The sequence below is a fragment of the Bos indicus genome, chromosome 4 (assembly GCF_029378745.1).
Source record: "Bos indicus isolate NIAB-ARS_2022 breed Sahiwal x Tharparkar chromosome 4, NIAB-ARS_B.indTharparkar_mat_pri_1.0, whole genome shotgun sequence".
NCBI lineage: Eukaryota > Metazoa > Chordata > Mammalia > Artiodactyla > Bovidae > Bos > Bos indicus.
The window spans coordinates 107460209-107475292 of record NC_091763.1 but is presented as its reverse complement, the minus strand read 5'-3'; the positions used below and the strand labels follow the sequence as shown (position 1 = coordinate 107475292).

The 15084-nt window shown below is 43.8% G+C and overlaps 1 protein-coding gene across 4 annotated transcripts in view; it reads left to right on the top strand.

Annotated features, from left to right (window-relative positions):
• Positions 1-15084, top strand: part of TCAF1 (TRPM8 channel associated factor 1) — a 51326-nt gene that overhangs the window by 8635 nt on the left and 27607 nt on the right. For 2 of the 4 annotated variants that reach the window (XM_019959234.2, XM_019959237.2), the window contains exon 1: positions 4927-5066. The exons of 1 other annotated variant lie outside the window; for it this stretch is intronic. The gene's annotated coding sequence lies outside the window, so the exon portion shown is untranslated. Of the gene's footprint in view, positions 1-2819; positions 2943-4926; positions 5067-15084 lie in introns of those variants that run through there. One more of the 4 variants, XM_019959236.2, reaches the window with a different exon arrangement.

Genomic DNA, 15084 nt, shown 5'->3' with positions numbered 1-15084 from the left:
CCTATGTATTTACTCTTTCCAGGATTCTTGATTCCTTTCTATTGTTATGTACTTCCATCTGGGGTCATTTTTCTTAATCTTGAAGAACTGCTTTTTATATTGTATTGCTAGCAAATTCTCTCAGCTTTTGTTTATCTAAAATTGTCTTTATTTTGCCTTCACTTTTTGAGGGATATCTTTGCTATGCATGGAGTTTTAGGTTGGCAGATTACCTTTTTTCGTTTTTTAAAGCAATACCACTGTGTTCTGGGTTTCTATCATTTCATTTGAAAAGCCATATGCATTATTGTTCCTCTAAATGGAAATCATCCTTTATTTCTCACTAACTTACAGATTTCCTCTCTAAGATTGGTTTTTAGCATTTGATTATAATCTGCCTAGGTGTCGTTTTCTCTTTATTTATTCTGCTTATGGAATGAGGAGAGTTTTCTCAATCTGAGTTTTGATGTTTTTCAGCCCTTTGGGGAACTTTCCGTCATTAATCATCAGTATATTGCTTCTGTTTCATTCTATCTCCTTTTCTTCGGGGAGCCTAATTACACGTCATCACCTTTTACTTTGTCTCATAATTCTTATTATATTCTTTCTATATCTTTTCATCTCCTTATGCATCATCCTTTCTTTCCTCTGTGTGTTATTTTTGAATAGTTTCTACTGATTCCTGTTGCAGTTCACCAATTCTTTGGTCATGTGTATTTGAATTCCTGATTTCAATGATTATTTTTATTTCTAAAATTTCTATTTTAACATTTTATCAGTTTTAATTCTATACTGGAATTCTCCAGCCTGTTTCTCTTATTTTTGAACACATTCCATTAATCACAGTTATTTTAAATTCAGTTCCTGTCTAAGAACTCAAATGCCTAAACCACTTGTAAGTCTGTTTCTATGTTTTGTTGTTTCTCTTGAGTTCTTTACAATTCATCCTTATTTTTAGCCTCCTTCTAAATTTTTGATTAGACACAGACATCACGAATGAAAAATCAGGAAGTTCTAGTTGATGTTATTTTTTTCCAAAGAGGATTTTATTTTATTTTTTTGAGGTGGGAGACAGATAAAGTAACAGAAGATTACTTTGATAGTATCAAAGGTTAGTTTATGCTTTCTTAGAACTGATCCATTTCAGATTTTTCTTCTACCCAAGAGCATAGACCTTACGTCTTATGCATTATTCTTAATCATATGCCTTGCTTTTTCTCACCTCTTAACTGAAAGCAGAGTGTTGGTAAGAATCACTTTGATGGGGCTTGATCTCCAGATTTCCATAAGACTAGAACTACTGAAATGACTGCTCAGTTGATTGGCATTTTAGCCACTATTTTCTGCAAGTTTTTTGGGTCTCTCCCTGTGCATGCATAGCTTAGAAATCAGTCAGTGACTTAGGGAAATTTGTACATAGATTTTTAGATTTACATCTCTGAGATTTCTTCTTGTCTGAAATTTTACCTTTTGAGTTCCAGTTCATTTGGTAATCTTGAACCAGTAAGACTGACACTTCCTGCTTGGCCTCAATTATCCTGCATTGTGAACTGGAAAATGCTCTAAAAAAAAAAAGCCATAGCAAGTATACAGTTCATATCCTGTGTTTTCCTTGCTTCAGGATTGTAGCGTCTCAAGTTCTGTTTATATTGTTTGCTCTTCAAAGTCTTCCCTTGTTTCCTATATTTTACCCAACTTTTATTGCTGTTTTTAATGGAAGGGTTGTTCCAAAACAAGGAATTTTCTCAATGATAGAACAGAAAGTCTCTCATCATTTTGTCTTAACATCTCAGATTATTTAGCTAAGATTATTTTATCACTTCTTGAGATATATCCTTTAGGATTTCTTTTAAAGCAGACCTTTTGATGATAAATTCTCAATATTTGTTGGTCTGAAAACATATTTAAGACTCTTATAATAGAAGATAGTGACAGGCTGGCGGTAGGCGTGAGAAAGCAGGGAAGGGTAGGTTTTGGGTAGCTTCCAGGATGGTATGGTGCTACTTTGAACATTCTAGTACATGTCTTTTGGTGGCATATTTATGCATTTCTGCTGGATATATACGTTGAGTGGTTTTACTAAACAGTCTTATTTTTTTTACTTCAAAGTATTTTTTTAACGTTTAAAAAATATAAAATTTCTAGAGGAAAAAATGGCACCCCACTCCAGTACTCTTGCCTGGAAAATCCCATGGATGGAGGAGCCTGGTGGGCTGCAGTCCATGGGGTCGCTGAGGGTTGGACACGACTGAGCGACTTCACTTTCACTTTTCACTTTCATTCATTGGAGAAGGAAATGGCAACCCACTCCGGTGTTCTTGCCTGAAGAATCCCACGGACGGGGGAGCCTGGTGGGCTGCCGTCTCTGGGGTCGCACAGAGTCGGACACGACTGAAGAGACTTAGCAGCAGCAGCAGAGGAAAAAAAACTACCGGTCAACCCTTCCCACTTTCTAAGGTAGCCAAATATATCCTTATTTTTCCTGTTAGAAAAACAGAAACATACTAAAGTAGGATCATTAATGTTTCACTGAAACAGCTTTATTATTTTATATAAAGATCTATCATTATTTATTAACCAACTCGCTGGCTGGTAAACAGTCTCATGGATTTCTTTTTTGACAAATTGCCCTGCCTCCCTGCCAGGACTGGGGCAAGGGTCTCCATCCTGGATCAGCGGCGGCATCTTCGCGCAGAAACACACAAAGCGGGGCCTCTGCGGTTTGAGGGGCGGGGGGATGTCGGCCAGGCTCCGCCCCAACCGTTGCGTCCACCAATCAGCTACCGGGACGGCCTCCTTCTCCCTCCCCCATTCCCACTGCGGCCCACCTTCACCCGCAGGTTCCACCGCCGTCTCCCCCAGTTATCAAATCCTGGACTGTGTGCCCCCTCTTCGTGTCACACCTCTGCAGAGGCGCCCCCTCCCCCTCTGAAGTAGCGGGTGTGGATATTGCTGGACAACGGGTGAGTCTTGTACAGATAAAGTTTCTGGCCACGGAGCACAGACGGAGGTCCCTGCGGCTGGGCTGGGCTGGGAAAGGGAAGCGGCCGGGGGCGTGGGACAGTGAGTCCAGCGGGGCTAAGAAAGCGATCGGGTGTTCGGCCTGAGACCACTTGGGCCTAATAAGCCAGACATCTTTCAAAGAGGATTCCCTGAGGTTTCCGCATGTCTGTTTCTGGCTTTTGTTTTTTTCCTCCTACTATTCTGGCCCTTATTTCTTTAGTGCTGTATTTCTCGTCCAGGAAGGTAGCCATCGAGAGTCTAATGCATCCTTGCCCTTTCCAAACATTTTTCATAATAGACTCTCAAAACAACAGATAAGCACAGAAAACAGCACAGCAGATTTATCAGATCACCTTTCCTTCAGCTCCCTCTTTCCCTCTCAACGTCAATCCCTCGTTCCCTCTGTGTATCTCTTTTTAAGAAACAATATGAGGTTTAAAGCCTTTTCCCCACCAACTCTCACACCGCCATCCTCAGAGGTAAGTTAGGTTGTATCCCTCCCATGTATAGTTTTGTCCTTCTATTATTTATTTGTATGTAAGTAATATATGCATTCTTGTTTTGAATTTTACATTTTTTATGAAACTCGGTGTTTGGGGGTTTTATATTGGTGCTACTAATCTTGGTATTTCAGACCCAAAACGGTCTTAGCAAACAAGTCAGCCACCCTCCCTGTTTAGCTGAGAACCCTGGCCCCTGGAGAAGGTAAAAGACTTCCTTGCCATCACCCCTCCACTGAGCAGGATCCTGAATTTGTGATCCCTTGATTTCTGGTGTTACCTCTATGTAAATCCTGCCAGTGAGCTCACCTAACATACATGATCCTATTGAATATTGTTCATACAATTCAATTTAGGAAAAGGGGGTTGAAGGGAGATGGGGAGAGAAAAAATGACTTGGATTTGGACCAAAATCTTACTCAAGGTTAAAAGGTATGCATTTTCCTGAAACATTGTATGCTATCAAATGTTAGGATGACCAGAGTATTTATTTTATTTAACAAGCATTCATAGTCTTACTGTTTGCCAGACATTGATCTAAGAACTTTCTGGTATTCACTCACAGATTTAAGCCTTGGACTGTAACATAGGTACCAATTTTATCATCCCCATTTTATAGGTCATGACACTGAGGCACAGAGAATTAAGTAACTTGTGCAAAGTCACCCAGCCCGTAAACTATAGCACTAAGATGGATTCCGGATCATCTGGTGACAGTCTGAATTCCTAACCATTGTATAGTACCACCTGAGCTCGGCGAAGTCACCACACAAAGTAGGAACTTGCAGTTCTGAGAAGGGACAAGCAACTGTCAGCTGGTCATCAGAAAGGACTTCAAGAAAGAGAGAGGATTTGAAAGGTACACAATAAATTTCAGCCAATTTTGGTAGCTTGACATATAATATATTCTTATTTTTAATTTACAAAAGTAACACATAACCGTGCATATGATGCAGAAGTATGTAAAAATTGCTCTTCGATATTCCTCAGATTAAACAATATTAGCAGGGAGAGATGAATCTGTCCTTTCACGCACCATAATACAAATATACGCAAGACTGCTTTTTATTATAAAAACGAGAGCCTATTGAACAATTTCTACCACTTTTATTTTTCCCTAGGCAATGCGTCCAGTACTTTCCTCCTACGAATTGGAGATCTAAGCTTTTCATAAGCATTGAATAATATTCTGTAGGCTGTATCCTATGGTTTGTTCAGCCTTTTCCTCTACTAATGAATAGTCAGAGAAGTATATGTCTTTATTAAAACGGCCACCCCCACTGTCCGGATGGGAGCCACCGCAATGCCAAGCCCACTGGGCCGGCGACACAAAGAAGTGCTGTCCCCTGCCAAGCGTCGCCCCTAGGGCTCGCGGCCCCGCCCAGGAGGAAGCGGGTTGGGGGGGGTGGGCGGCGGGGAGGAGACTGGTCGGGAGCCCCTCCCCTTCTCCCCCTCGGGCTCCGCCCAGCTCGCTCGCCCAGAGCTGTTTGCGAGGACGTGCCTTCCCCGCAGAACCAAGGGCCCCTCTGTGCACGCATCCTTGCTTGCTCCAGCTGCCTCCGTGGAAGCTGCAGGGGCGACCTGGTGAGTGGCCCTCTCCTAACACCTCGCAGGCCGGACCAGGGGCGGGTGGCCGTGCGCTGAGATCGGTAGGGGGAGGCAGGCGCCGGAGGCCGAGAGGCGCGGGCCCGGCGGGGGACAAGGTTGCGGGTACCTAAAAAGAGGGGCGGACCCCCTCGCTGTTGCGTCCCCCTTCCTGTGATTGTTTTCGGCTCTCGGGCTCTGCGTCCCTCCTGCCGCATTGCTTCTCTCCGGGTTCTGACATCTGATGTTTGTTTAATTGCTTTGTGTGGTCGAGTTACGCGCAGGCCTGGCCTAAGAGAAACAAACAGCCTCTCATCCGCAGCTTTATCGGCTGAGCCTGCCGTAGCCCCTGGGTGGTGGCAGGGCTTGCTCGGGAACACACCGGGAGCTGGGGATGGAACATCACTTCTGTCCTCCTGCCCTTTGATCTTTGCAAACACCGTCTCTGGGTCTGAGATCCCTCGCCCACTCTCATTGCCCCTTCCCCTCCCTCCCCCGAGACTGGTTGGGGTGTGTGTGTGTGTGTGTGTGTGTGTGTGTGTCTAACAGGGGCGGATGATCTGTGTCCCTCCAGCCCACCCTAAGCTCCCTGCCCTCAGGCCTGAGAATTCCATGCCAATGCACGCGAGCTTTCCGTGGTCTCCCCTCCCCTCACCCCTCCGCCCCCTGCTTCCCCCGTCTCAACCCCCTCTCCACTCCTCTGACGTCACCGACATGCTCTTTGCTGACTGGCTCCGGGCCTAGGGAAGAAAATCTGGCCGACCTAGAGCCTGGAAGGGGAAAGTGGGAGAGGGATCCCACACCAGAACTTTAGTGCTGACAGCCGCCGCAGAGCTGACTGACCTCTCCCACACTGTCCATGTGATAGACACCTTGGAAAGCAGGCTGATCAATAGTAAGAAGCGGCAGGTAGATTTAAAAACAAAAAACTCAGGTCTCATTCCTGGGCCCATACTCTTCCATTACTCGATTTTCCTGGGAATTACCGAGTGAGAAAAGTGGGCAAATATGAGTGAGAGAAAGACGAGAGCCCCCGGAGGGAACTTGGGGATTAAGAAAAGATTGCATTAAGGTTGAACTGGAAGAATAGAAAAAGCAAAGTCTTGAATGCCTACATTTATGGAGATGGGGAAGGAATTGATTCTGGAAGGCCACAAGAGTGCCTTGAAAGATATTAATAACGGTCTGTCTTTTAGGCTAGGTGATTGGTATATGGAAGTTTAATTTTGTGTATTGTTCTATGATTATTTTAACATCGTATTCTAACATGTGCATTAGTGTGTGTGTGTTCAGTGGTGTCAGACTCTTTGTGACCCTTCTAACGATAGCTCGCCAGGCTTCTCTGTCCATGGGGCTTTCAGGCAAGAATACTGGAGTGGATTGCCATTCCCTTCTCCAGGGGATCTTCTTGACCCGAGGATCAAACCCACGTCTCCTGCATCTCCTACACTGGCAGGCAGATTCTTTACTACTAATACCATCTGGGAAGCCCTCTATGTGCATTACATATTCTTTTAAATGTTTGGATTAAACCATTTTAAGTGAAAATCAAATCAATAGATTGAACTGGTAATATCTAAAAGAGAATGTGAAAGGTGTTGAACCCACCCTGATTATGGCTACTATTAGCAGAAGATGGTGGACACTGGAAAAGATATTAGACATGTAAAGAAAAAGAAACAAGAGGTTGCTGGTAAAAATGGACCAGGACCTGTAGAGTTGGTGTCTGTGATATGAATCATTTTTCAAGGCCAGAGTAGCTATATGCTGTAGAAGTGATCCCAAGTTTGCCCTTCATACTCACATCCATCATTCAGTCATTCATCTATGGAGTACCTGTTCATTCCTGGGGGTGGAATCCAACTATATAAAACATGTCCCCTGACCTCAGATACTTATTCTACTTTGGGGACTTAAAATCAAGCTATAATGTAGGTGTGATACAGTATCCAAAGCTAGCCCTCTACCTTCTCTCTCTTACAGATACAGCTCTTAAAAGGAAACCCTGTGCATGTACCATGGGGCCTCTTTGTAGTAGAGGCAAGGGACTTATAAAGCTCTATCCCCTAAGTTACAAATTGTGCCCGAGATACCTTCTGCTTTAGAAGTACCTTGGGTTTCATTAGCTAGTGGGCCTGGAGAAAGCAGGGAAAGCAGGATCCATAAGGAGAACCAAAGATGAACTTAACGGGAGAAATAAGGATTCCCCCAGGCTGTGTCCATCTGTGCTCATAAAGCTAGGAGGGCAGACAGGAATTCAAACACAAGAAGGAAGCGTTTGGTTTAAAAATCAAGCGTTGGGGTCACTGTTAGCTGGTTAAAGCGGGGATAGAATTAGCTGCAAAGTTCAAGGAACCTCCACAGAGGAGGAAATCAGATTTATTGGTGGACAAATGCATAACTTATCGGGAGATGAAGAAAGATGTTTTAGGATGAGTGAAATAGAATCAGTTGATGAATCTAATCATTTATATATTCAATTGTTTAATGGGTTTACTTGACTGAATTTGTATTATCTGTGCTATTCTGGGGCTTTTCAGGTGGCACTCGTGGTAAAGAACCCGCCTGCCAATGCAGGAAACATAATGAGACTTGGGTTTGATCCCTGGGTTTGAAGATCCCCTGGAGGAGGACATGGAAACCCACTCCAGTATTCTTGCCTGAGAATCCCATGGACAGAGGAGCCTGGTGGGCTGTGGTCCATAGGGTTGCAAAGAGTTGGACACAACTGAAGTGACTTAGTGTGTATGTACATGCTATTTTTAATTATTATAGTAATACATACAACAATTCAAAGGAAGTAGATGCTTACTCCTCAGAAGAAAAGCTATGACAAACCTAGAAAGCATATTAAAAAAGCAGAGACATCACTTTGTTGACAAAGATCCATATAGTCAAAGCTATTGTTTTGCCAGTAATCATGTATGGATGTGAGAGTTGGACCATAAAAAGGGCTGAGTGGTAAAGAATTGATGCTTTCAAATTGAGGTGCTGGAGAAGACTCTTGAGAATCCCTTGGACAACAGGGAGATTAAACCACTCAGTTCTAAAGGAAATCAATATTCATTGGAAGGACTGATGCTGAAGCTCCAATACTTTGGCCACCTGATGCAAAGAACTGACTCACTGGAAAAGACCCTGAAGCTGGGAAAGACTGAAGGCAAAAGAAGGGGGCAGCAGAGGAAGAAATGGTTGGATGGCATCACTGATTCAATGGACAAGAGTCTGACCAAATTCCAGGAGATACAAAGCCAGTGCTCTAGGACAACCCAGAGGGATGGGGCAGGGAGTGGGGTTCAGGATGGGGAGACACATGTGCACCCATGGGTGATTCATTTTGATGTATAGCAAAACCCACCACAGTATTATAAAGTAATTATCCTCCAATTAAAATAGATAAATTAATTTTTTAAAAAAACCTCCAGGAAATAGTGGAGGACAGACGAGCCTGGTGTGCTACAGTCCATGGGGTCGCAAAGAGTCAGGCATGACTTAGTGACTGAACAACAACAGACTTATATAAGGAGAACGAATACTGTTCACCTCTTCCTTTCCTATGCAGTCAGTGTTAGCTTGTTGAAATGTGGCCTCCATAGATTTTCAGGATGAGAAACCCAAGTAAGTCTGTAGGTGTTGCGAGAGGGCATCAGAGGGCAGACACACTGAAACCATAATCACAGAAAACTAGCCAATCTGATCACACAGAACACAGCCTTGTCTAACTCAGTGAAACTAAGCCATGCATGTGGGGCCACCCAAGACAGATGGGCCATGGTGGAGAGCTCTGACAGAATGTGGTCCACTAGAGAAGAGAATGGCAAACCACTTCAGTATTCTTGCCTTGAGAACCCCATGAACAGTATGAAAAGGCAAAATGATAGGATACTGAAAGAGGAACTCCCCAGGTCGGTAGGTGCCCAATATGCTACTGGAGATCAGTGGAGATGTAACTCCAGAAAGATGAAGGGATGGAGCCAAAGCAAAAACAATACCCAGTTGTGGATGTGACTGGTGATAGAAGCAAGGTCCAATGCTATAAAGAGCGATATTGCATAGGAACCTGGAATGTCAGGTCCATGAATCAAGGCAAATTGGAAGTGGTCAAACAGGAGATGGCAAGAGTGAACGTCGACATTCTAGGAATCAGCGAACTAAAATGGACTGGAATGGGTGAGTTTAACTCAGATGACCATTATATCTACTACTGAGGGCAGGAATCCCTTAGAAGAAATGGAGTAGCCATCATGGTCAACAAAAGAGTCTGAAATGCAGTACTTGAACGCAATTTCAAAAACAACAAAATAATCTCTGTTCATTTCCAAGGCAAACCATTCAATATCACAGTAATCCAAACCTATGTCCCAACCAGTAACGTTGAAGAAGCTGAAGTTGAACGGTTCTATGAAGACCTACAAGACCTTTTAGAACTAACACCCAAAAAAGATGTCCTTTTCATTATAGGGGACTGGAATGCAAAAGTAGGAAGTCAAAAAACACCTGGAGTAACAGGCAAATTTGGCCTTGGAGTACGGAATGAAGCAGGGCAAAGACTAATAGAGTTTTGCCAAGAGAACACACTGGTCATAGCAAACACCCTCTTCCAACAACACAAGAGAAGTTTCTACACATGGACATCACCAGATGGTCAACACTGAAATCAGATTGATTATATTCTTTGCAGCCAAAGATGGAGAAGTTCTATACAGTCAACAAAAACAAGACCGGGAGCTGACTGTGGCTCAGATCATGAACTCCTTATTGTCAAATTCAGACTTAAATTGATGAAAGTAGAGAAAACCACTAGACCATTCAGGTATGACCTAAATCAAATCCCTTATGATTATACAGTGGAAGTGAGAAATAGATTTAAAGGACTAGATCTGATAGACAGGGTGCCTGATGAACTATGGAATAAGGTTCGTGACATTGTACAGGAGACAGGGATCAAGACCATCCCCGAGAAAAAGAAATGCAAAAAAGCAAAATGGCTGTCTGGGGAGGCCTTACAAATAGCTGTGAAAAGAAGAGAAGTGAAAAGCACAGGAGAAAAGGAAAGATATAAGCATCTGAATGCAGAATTCCAAAGAATAGCAAGGAGAGATAAAAAAAGCGTTCCTCAGTGATCAGTGCAAAGAATTAGAGGAAAACAACAGAATGGAAAAGACTAGAGATCTCTTCAAGAAAATTAGAGCTACCAAGGGAATATTTCATGCAAAGATGAGCTAGATAAAGGACAGAAATGGTATGGACCTAACAGAAGCAGAAGATAGTAAGCAGAGGTGGCAAGAATACACAGAAGAACTGTACAGAAAAGATCTTCATGACCAAGATAATCACGATGGTGTGATCACTGACCTAGAGCCAGACATCCTGGAATGTGAAGTCAAGTGGGCCTTAGAAAGCATCACTACGAACAAAGCTAGTGGAGGTGATGGAATTCCAGTTGAGCTATTTCAAACCCTGAAAGATGATGCTGTGAAAGTGCTGCACTCAATAGGCCAACAAATTTGGAAAACTCAGCAGTGGCCACAGGACTGGAAAAGGTCAGTTTTCATTCCAATCCCAAGGAAAGGCAATGCCAAAGAATGCTCAAACTACCGCAAAATTGCACTCATCTCACATGGTAGTAAAGTAATGCTCAAAATTCTCCAAGCCAGGCTTCAGCAATACGTGAACCGTGAACTTCCAGATGTTCAAGCTGGTTTTAGAAAAGGCAGAGGAACCAGAGATCAAATTGCCAGCATCCACTGGATCATCGAAAAAGCAAGAGATTTCCAGAAAAACATCTATTTCTGCTTTATTGACTATGCCAAAGCCTTTGACTGTGTAGCTCAAACAAACTGGAAAATTCTGAAAGAGATGGGAATACCAGACCACCTAACCTGCCTCTTGAAAAACCTATACGCAGGTCAGGAAGCAACAGTTAGAACTGGACATGGTACAACAGACTGGTTCCAAACAGGAAAAGGAGGACGTCAAGGCTGTATATTGTCACCCTGCTTGTTTAACTTATATGCAGAGTACATCATGAGAAATGTGGGGTGGAAAGAAGCACAAGCTGGAATCAAGATTGCCGGGAGAAATACCAATAACCTCAGATATGCAGATGACACCACCCTTATGGCAGAAAATGAAGAGGAACTAAAGAGCTTCTTGATGAAAGTGAAAGAGGAGAGTGAAAAAGTTGGCTTAAAGCTCAAGATTCAGAAAATGAAGATCATGGCATCTGGTCCCATCACTTCATGGGAAATAGATGGGGAAACAGTGGAAACAGTGTCAGACTTTGTTTTGGCGGGCTCCAAAATCACTGCAGATGGTGATTGCAGCCATGAAATTAAAAGACGCTTACTCCTTGGAAGGAAAGTTATGACCAACCTAGATAGCATATTCAAAAGCAGAGACATTACTTTGCCAACAAATGTACGTCTAGTCAAAGCTATGGTTTTTCCAGTGGTCATGTATGGATGTGAGAGTTGGACAGTGAAGAAAGCTGAGCACTGAAGAATTGATGTTTTTGCACTGTGGTGTTGGAGAAGACTCTTGAGAGTCCCTTGGACTGCAAGGAGATCCAACCAGTCCATTCTAAAGTAGATCAGTCCTGGGTGTTCATTGGAAGGATTGATGCTAAAGCTGAAACTCCAATACTTTGGCCACCTCATGCGAAGAGTTGACTCATTGGAAAAGACTCTGATGCTGGGAGGGATTGGGGCCAGGAGGAGAAGGGGACGACAGAGGATGAGGTGGCTGGATGGCATGACCGACTCGATGGACATGAGTCTGAGTGAACTCCGGGAGTTGGTGATGGACAGTGAGGCCTGGTGTGCTGCGATTCATGGGTCGCAAAGAGTCAGACACGACTGAGCGACTGAACTGAACTGATAGTCAAAGCTATGGTTTTTCCAGTTGTCATGTATGGCTGTGAGAGTTGGACCATAAAGTAGGCTGAGCACCGAAGAATTGATGCTTTCGAACTACGGTGCTGGAGAAGACTCTTGACAGTCCCTTGGTCAGCAAAGAGATCAAACCAGTCAATCCCAAAGAAAATCAATCCTGAATATTCACTGGAAGGACTGATGCTGAGGCTTAAGCTCCAATACTTTGGCCAGCTGATGTAAAGATCCAAGTCATTGGAAAAGACACCAATGCTGGGAGAGATTGAGGGCAGGAGAAGAAGGGGACAACAGAGGGTGAGATGGTTGGATGGCATCACCGACTTGATGGACATGAGTTTGAGCAACTTAGAATACAGTGAAGGACAGGGAGGCCTGGTGGGCTGCAGTCTGTGGGGTCTCAAAGAGTCAGACATGACTGAGCAACTGTGCAACAACAGTAAAATTCCGAGTAACAGACTTATGTGTTTCTGGTACTTAAGAACATGGACTGCAATACTAGACTTCCTGGGTTTGAATGGTTAATCGATCTCTTACCACTTATGTGACTTAACCAAGTAGCAAATCCTCTGGCCATCAAGTTTTCTGGGTTTTTTTTTGTTGTTGTTGTTTGGTTTCGGCTATTTTTAAAATTGGAATAGTGATAGCACATACCTCAGTGGTTTATTGTCAGAATTAAATAATGTATATAAAGCATTTATAATGATGCTTGGAGCCTGGTAAGCACTATATCGTTACTACTCCTAAAATTACTATTATTAGTTTCTCTATCCATATAAAAGTGGGTTTGTGTCCTACATATTGCAGTGATTTGATATTTTTACTTCAGATGTATCTGGGACATTCTTCTAGGTATCAAAACTGGATTTAACTCTACTCTTTGTAATAGCTTTGTAATACTGATTATCATACTTTACTCGAACATTTCTCCCTCTCAAAACTTGTCTTGCCACATTCACAGCATTGCTATCAGATCAGGGCTGACACAGTAGCCTCACTCACAGTGCAGGAAAGGGGAAAACTGATGTAGAGGGCGTACACCGGTGTTTCTTCCCAAACCCCACTCCCCTCAGGCCACCACCCCTCTAGCCCAGGAACCAACTCAGCAGGAAATCACCCCTCTTCTCCCTTGTTCCCTACTTTTCAAACCTCCAGGCCACCTGTCCATGCCTTTGGTCACTTCTCCACAGATATTTCTTCTCCCATGAACCAGCTTAGAGTACAGCTAGAGAGAGAAAATTACGAGTCCCCTGCTCTAGGCGACTTCAGAGTATCAACACTACCGACAGTATGGCAGCTGTTGCAGAGTGTGTATGGGTGGTGGGTAGGGGCTGCACCCCAGGGTCTCATGGTGGACACCATGGCCTGTCTGGGGGTATGGGGAAGTTGGATCAGCGATCCTGCACCCTCGGGAGTCAAAAACTGGTTCTGGGGAGCCTTCCTTGTCATCTGTCCATCTCCACGTCTCGGTTTGTCGTGTATCTATCTATATTTGTAGTTTTGTGTAGTGGTGAGCAACATTGTATGTGTGTCTTTCATACTGCTGCTCTGATTTTTGTAAGAAAGGTTATTAGCTTTGCTGGTCTGAGGATGGGCACACCTTTGAAACTGAGTTGCCCCTGTCATATTGCTTTCAGATTCTCAGGCCTTTCACAGACCATGCTAGTGTTTCCAAAGCCTCTGGGACATTGGGATGTCAATTATCTTCATCTTCTCCTCCTCCTCTTCCTCTTTCTTCTTTGCCCCCTTCCCCACTTCTTTTCATATAAGCTTATGGAAAAACATATATGTTATTTCAATTTCCTGTGAGATTGATCATATTTCCATTGATTAATTGGCTATTTAAGTTTCCTCTTGTGGACGGCAAAGCGTTTGTCTACAATGCGGGAGACCCGGGTTCCATCCCTGGGTCGGGAAGATCCCCTGGAGAAGGAAATGGCAATCCACTCCAGTACTATTGCCTGGAAAGTCCCATGGACAGAGGAGCCTGGTAGGCTACAGTCCATGGGGTCGCAAAGAGCCAGACACGACTGAGCGACTTCACTTCCGACTTCACTTTCTGTGACCAGCTTCTCTTAGAAGGAGAGGATTTTGGTGGCTTGAAAGATGTGGGAGTGGGAACCAGAAGAAAGAGAATGGAAAGAGAATCTCAAGTTAAAGCAGAGCAGGCCCAGGAAGGCCAAGTATCCTGGAAGCTGCTGGAGACACGCTGGAAAGTGAGGAGCAACCAGACCTGGAGGCCTTAAACCCCAGGAGGAAGCTCAGATTTTCCCCTGTGGGCAAAGATGAAGCTCTGGGTCTTCTTTTCTGGGAAATAATACAATCTGTGACTGTAGAAGAATAAAGGTGAGAACAGATACTGATGACGTAGAAGCCAGATGCTTTTGTCCAGGCATGAATTACTGAGGACCTAAACTAGGTTAGCGGAAGCGTGTGTTGGAAACCATGATGGACAACGCTATGGCCAGCTGGATGTGGAGCAGGAGGGAGAGGAGACACAACTGTGACTCCTTGTGCTTGCTGTCCCGGCTGTTTGTGGACCCCAGGAGGAGCAGGGGCAGGACAAGCCCTCATTAACCAACTCTCTGCTGATTGTATCTTCTCTGTGGGGTGCAGATTACTCTTTAACAACTAGGGACCTCGAGCTTATGGAATTTACCCAAGAGGAGCTAATTTGGAGGGGGAAAAGTTAAGACTTTGTAGTTTTGAGACAGTTACAAATGGCAGAATGTACTTTCAGTAGGGCTCTTGCATTTATTAGTTATGTCAGGACCAGGGCTTTTGCATCCGTGGCTTGGGGAAGGCACAGACAAGGGCTATGCCAAGGATTTTTTCAAGAACCCATCAAAATATTTAACTAAAGATAATCAGTAGTGTTAGTATTGGCTCTAAAATATGAACTCTATAAAAATCAAAGTCAATAAATACTTAATCCAGTGTTGGTAAAAATCTAACATTAGATTTTTTTCACTTTATAAGAGTTTCCTATTATCAGATCAGATCAGATCAGATCAGTCACTCAGTCGTGTCCGACTCTTTGAGACCCCATGAATCGCAGCACGCCAGGCCTCCCTGTCCATCACCAACTCCCGGAGTTCACTCAGACTCACGTCCATCGAGTCAGTGGT